The 5928-nt window shown below is 42.9% G+C and overlaps 1 long non-coding RNA gene across 1 annotated transcript; it reads right to left on the bottom strand.

Moving 5' to 3' along the window:
* Positions 1–801: 801 nt before the first annotated feature.
* Positions 802–5907, bottom strand: LOC118021944. The gene is made up of 3 exons (XR_004682345.1): positions 5867–5907; positions 5668–5776; positions 802–1404 (listed from the first exon to the last, which is right to left on the bottom strand). It is a non-coding gene; the product is annotated as an uncharacterized LOC118021944 (long non-coding RNA).
* Positions 5908–5928: the final 21 nt, after the last annotated feature.

Raw genomic sequence — 5928 nt, 5'->3', positions numbered from 1 at the left:
TCATTCACTTGGCCTCCGGTCTTCCACACGGTGTTTTGATCTTTGTGTTTCTGACTCCTGTCTCTTGTTGCTCCGTTTGTTCCAAGGAACCTCATCGATGGCTTTCTTTTTTTTGTTTGTTTTTGTTTTTGTTTTGTTGTTGTTTTGTTTTTTTCATCAATGGCTTTCTTAAGACTGTAGAAGTTTGAACAGTTTCTAGTCTCAGTTTCTTTCTCTGAGAAATACGATTTTGAAGATTAAATGAAAGTAAGCAAATTCTACCGATCCTGGCACAGAATGAGTACTCAGTAAATGCTAGTCGACAATGGAAAACCAAGGGCAAATGAACCTCTTTGAAATTCAGGTTCCTCATTCATAGAACGGGGTTGGCATCTTACTCCCATGTACAGTTAGGATTTAAAAAGATGAAGCATTTCAAGTGCTTGTTTAGCACAAAAATTTTGGTTTCCTTCAGCTTTCCTCAGAGAAAGATAGGCGAGGTAGCATCAACACGAATTGGTTCTTTTCTTCTCTGTGGCCTGGCGTCATCATGTTCTATTTCTGAGAGTATGGCGAGACCTGCGGGAGGGCTGGGCTCATTTCTGAAGCTATTTGCCAAAGACCCGGCCAACTAATCATGGTTAACCCGGTCTGTCTACAGTTGAGGAAGCAGAGCCAATGAGCACTTTCTGATCTTTCCAGAAAAGCACCTCCTCAGACCTGTTCTCTTAATGCAGTCTTCAAAAAATAGATCACATACCTGTATGTCTAGAATGACTCCGCATCTAAGTGGGGGCTGATAGGTTAAGTAGCATGTTTACCAGTCAACTTTTTTAAAAAATTTTTTAAAGATTTTATTTATTTATTTGAGAGAAGAGTGAGTGGGAGAGAGAGAGAGAGAGAGAGAGAGAGCAGAAGGAAGAGGAGTGGCAGAGGGAGAAGCAGATTCCCTCTGAGCAGGGAGCCCGATGCAGGTCTCGATCCTAGGATCCTGAGATCATGACCTGAGCCAAAGGCAGATGCTTAACCCACTGAGCCACCCAGACACCCCAACCAGTCAGTTTTTCCTGAAATTCATGTAAATGCTGACTCAGAAGTGAAGGGTAAGATGATTTAGAAGAAAAAAATAAAAGATTTCCCACTGAGACATAAATATAAAAAACCCAGTTTTTCTGTGTTACTACCATTTTCTCCTGGCACATAATCTGTGTGGATATATAAAATATACCCCAATTCTACATTACATTTTTGGGGGAACAAATTATAAATATTGTTTTCTCATCGTACATGTATTGAAAGTGATTTTAAAGTACTTTTTGTTGGAGGGAACACATTGCTTTTTGGTTGCTTTAAGCACATTTTACTATGTATTAAAATTCAGTAGAAAATTATTAGCTCCAGATATGCTCCAGATATTGTCCTAACCTAGAAAAAAGAAAACAAAGATATAAAATCATCTAAGAGAAATATTTTGGAATCAATGATCAATGTTCCATAGCAAACTCAGTGTAATCATAAACTAAAATCTAATATGTTAAGGAATTAACCTTACTTTACCTCTGAGAAGCTATGTGGTCTGTGGTTGATTATCTTTGTTAAGGAATCTACTTTTTTTTTTCTTTTTTAAGATTTTATTTGTTTATTTGAGAGAGAGCGTGCACTGGAGAAGGGGCAGAGGGACAGAGAATATCCAAGCAGACTCCCGCTGAGCATGGAGCCCGATGTGGGGCTCGATCTCACGACCCATGAGATCAGGACCTGAGCCGAAACCAAAAGTTGGATGCTCCACTAACTGAGCCACCCAGGAGCCTACTTTTAAAAATGTGCGGCGATAGCTGTCATTGCAGGGCTGTGCCACTAGGGGCAGCATCACTATTATTTTAGGTTGATCACTGGGTAATTTGGGGTGTACATTTTCTGTGTGCAGAAGAAGAACTGTACCTTGCTTTGTGACGTTGGGAAACCATTTACTTTTTTAAAAGATTTTATTTATTTATTTGACAGAGAGAGACACAGCGAGAGAGGTAAAACACGCAGGGGGAGTGGGAGAGGGAGAAGCAGGCTTCCCACTGAGCGGGAGGCTGATGCGGGACTCGATCCCAGGACCCCGGGATCATGACCTGAGCCGAAGGCAGACGCTTAACGACCGAGCCACCCAGGAGCCCAGGGAAACCATTTCCTATTGGGCCTCAGGTTCTTCAACAAGGCTTTGGACTAGATGAGTTTTGAGATCCTAACCGTTAGAATTCTGGGGCTTGATAATGATTATTTTGGTTGTGCTTAGGATGGAAAGGAGGGAGGAGGACTGAGTTATAATTCCATTGCTTTCACTCTGTGACTTAGAGCAAGTCAACTCCTCTCACTGGTTCTTAGTTTTCTTCATTGTGAGATGAGATGATTTTCCAAATGCTCGTTCCTCTGTCTATGTGCAGATTCTAGTTTCTGGTCAAACAGTTTGGAAATACAGGGCAAAGAAAGTTGAATGGGCTTCTTTCTGTGGAACTTCACAGAGCCTTTTAAATGGGAATATGATAGATACTGGGCATAAAACAGTTGACCAGGGATGATGACATATTTGTTTCCTAGGGCACCATGACAAATTACCACAAACTAGGTGGCTTAAAGACACAGACGTTTGTCATCTTAGAATCCTAGACACAAGAGGCCTGAAATCAAGATGTCAGGAGGGCTATGCTCCCTCTGAACGCCCTAGGGAAGAATTCTTCCTTGCCTCTGCAAGGAACCAGCATAGTTGCTGGTGACCCTCTCTATTCCTTCACTTGTGTCAACATAATTCCCAATCTCTGTCTCCATCTTCAGATGGCCTTTTTCCCCATGTGACTCCAGCGTCTCTATTTCCACATCTCCCTCTTTCTCTCAAAAAGACACAAGTCACTGGATCAGGGCCCATCCCACTCCAGCATGAACTCATCTTTTGCAAAGACCCCATTTACATTTGCAAAGACCCCATTTCCAAATCAGGTCACATTCATAGGTACCAGAGGTTAGGACTTGAAGACATCATTGTGTGGGGGGGGAATGTTACAATTCAATCCACTACGATGATGATGATGATGATAGGAAGAAGAGCAAGAATAAGAGAAAGAAGATGATAGGACAATAATTATCGAGCCCTTATTAAGTGCCATGCAGTATGCTAAGTGCTTTACTACATGCCTAGATCTCTCGAGGGCTTCGAAGTCTGATAAATGCGTCTTCTTCTTAGATTTCACCTCCACAAACTGATAAGCCAATTTTTGCCCAGATTGGGGCATGGGGCAGCTGGTGACGCACCTGTGGATTTAGGCAACACACATGCAGGCTGCATGAGGGGGGCGGTACTCCATTTAAAAAAATATATATATATTTTGAAATAATTGTGGGCTCACAGGAAGTGGCTGTAGACATACTACATCAGAGCCCCCTGGACTCTTCCCTTGGTTTCCCCCAGTGGTGACATGTCACGCATGTACATTGACACTGATACAGTGTTGTCATCCAGACTACAGACCCGATGCAGATTTCACCCGTTTTTGCTTGTGTGTGTGTGTGTGTCTATGCAATTGGATTCAGTGTAGAGCTTAACGGCAACCACCGCCATCATGCTGGTACCAAACAGATCCCCACAAAGGAGCTCCTCCATCTGGGTTCTCTTTTGCATCACTTCACGACTTCAAGGAGAACAGTCCCCATCTGCAGTCTCTGTGTCTTTAACACCAAACCCTTTCTCCTCTCCCTCTTCATCGGACACCTCACAGGTCCCAGCCTCAGAGTCGTCAGCAGACAGCCTAGGCTGTCTTCCTTGTATTACTATTATTTTATTTTCCCCTCTAATTTTATACATGTCTGTTTATGGTAGGAGAAACTAGCTTACCAGAAGCATGAGGCATGAGATTTAAAAAAAAAAAAATGTTTCTTTTGAGCAAAGCTATTTAAGTAGCAGAGGCGAGTTACAGTCAAGAAAACCAGGAGGTGGTCTGCAGACAGGGCAAAGAAAGTGAGAGGAACAGTGGGAGAAATGCTTGACATTTAGAGAACACTGTGTTAAGGAAGAACTTTGAGCCTCACTTAGATTCAGAGGGGTTTTATGATAGCCAACAGGAGGAAGAAAATGCAGGTGTTGTCCCTGGGCATGCGTAATATGCCCATTAAAAGTGGAAATTAAAGGAATGCATTTTATTCCTGCATGTCAAAGGAGATTTCAGTTTAGCTGGTCACTCATAACAGTGACTCATCCAGCCGGGCTTTGTAGTCCTCATGTTATTAAATATTGCTCCCGTGGGGGTGGGTGGCCAGGGCTAAGACAGAGGAAGTGGCTTTATTCAGAGGGTCTGGGACACCCCCTGACAAAGGCTCCTGATCTGAAAGGAGGCGATGTCACCAAAGGGCAGGTCTGCACTTTTCTGCAACGAGCTGGAAGGGAAGACTCGCTGAATCTGTCCGCCGAAGAACCAAATGGGCTTTGAAGCGAGCACAGCAGAGGTGATGTGGAGACCGGTGAATGTAAGGAGCTAATAAAGATAGCTCAGCTAAGTGTCTAACTCATTAGTTCAGCTTTTGTCTCTTACTGTTAGACTAATTCAAAGAATATATTACGGCACTTTCAGATAAATGGTTTAAACCCACACTAAGTGAGTCAGAAAAATCAATTAATTTGTAAAACCTTACTGCTGGAAATAATCTCAGGTCCGTCCTTTTCCAGGCTGCAGATTTTTCAAGGTGATTTGGGTTTATGGTCCTTGAAGTTTCACCTTGTATATGAAATAGTAGAGTTGGTTTGTTTGTTGACATCATTCGTTCATCTCCTAATTTATTCCACAAATATTTATTGGGCCCCTACAGAGCACCAGACACAGTTCTAGGCTCTAGAGCTATAGGGAATGAATGAATGCAAGTTCTTGCCTTCTTGGAGCTTATGTTTCCTGGGAGAGGCAGAGTCAACAAATAAATACATTACTGCATGCCACAAAGTGATAGGCACGATGGACAGAAACAAACGAATGTATTTTGGAAGAACAGGGAGAGAAATGAGGATAGCCTGAGTGGTGAATCAGTTCACGTTTATTGACCACCTACTATGTGCTAGGTATTTCGTGGGTGGTTGTGGAAGGAATAGAGGGCATAGAAAGGTTTACTGGGGGGCGCCTGGGTGGCTCAGTTGGTTAAGCGACTGCCTTCGGCTCAGGTCATGATCCTGGAGTCCCTGGATCGAGTCCCGCATCGGGCTCCCTGCTCCGCGGGGAGCCTGCTTCTCCCTCTGCCTCTGTCTCTCTCTCTCTCTCTCTGTCTCTCATGAATAAATAAATAAAATCTTAAAAAAAAAAAAAAAGAAAGGTTTACTGGGCACCCACCTGATGGGCAAGGTATAAATGACAAAAATCATGATTATCAGGGATCAGGCACAGCATTTCCCCCAACAGCCCTCCAAGACGGGTGTTACCCTCATGATGTAGTGAAGATTCGGGGATTCTGAAAATTTTAATTACTCTTCACAGCAGAAAAGTTCCAGCTCTAAGATCTAACTCAGATGCTTGGTTCTAAAGGTGTTTCCCTCATGCCCCATTCCCTTCTGTACAGCCAGAATTGGAGAAGGGACCCATGAAAGAATAGTCTTGGTGGTGTGCAAGCATGCATGCTGCAAAGAGATATCAACTGTCAACTATAAACTAAACCAAAAGGTCCTTTTACCTTGATTTTATTATTCCACTGATGAATTGGAAGGTATCTGAGGGTCTTACAGGTCTTGCGTTCAGCATTCAGAACATCAAACGTTATCGATGATAGATTCGTGGAAATGCTGACAAACCAAAACAAAAATGTGGTTAATAACAATTTTGCATTACAGAACTTTTGACTCCTAAAAAATAGACCAAAAAAAGGTGAGCACTTGGGGTGCTGGGTGGCTCAGTCGGTTGAGAGTCCGACTCGATCTCAGCTCAGGTCTTGATC

The sequence above is a fragment of the Mirounga leonina genome, unplaced genomic scaffold (genome assembly GCF_011800145.1).
Source record: "Mirounga leonina isolate KUSES-001 unplaced genomic scaffold, KU_Mleo_1.0 Mir_175, whole genome shotgun sequence".
NCBI lineage: Eukaryota > Metazoa > Chordata > Mammalia > Carnivora > Phocidae > Mirounga > Mirounga leonina.
Note: the sequence above shows the minus strand (reverse complement) of the source record. Positions and strands in the feature narration are given on the sequence as shown.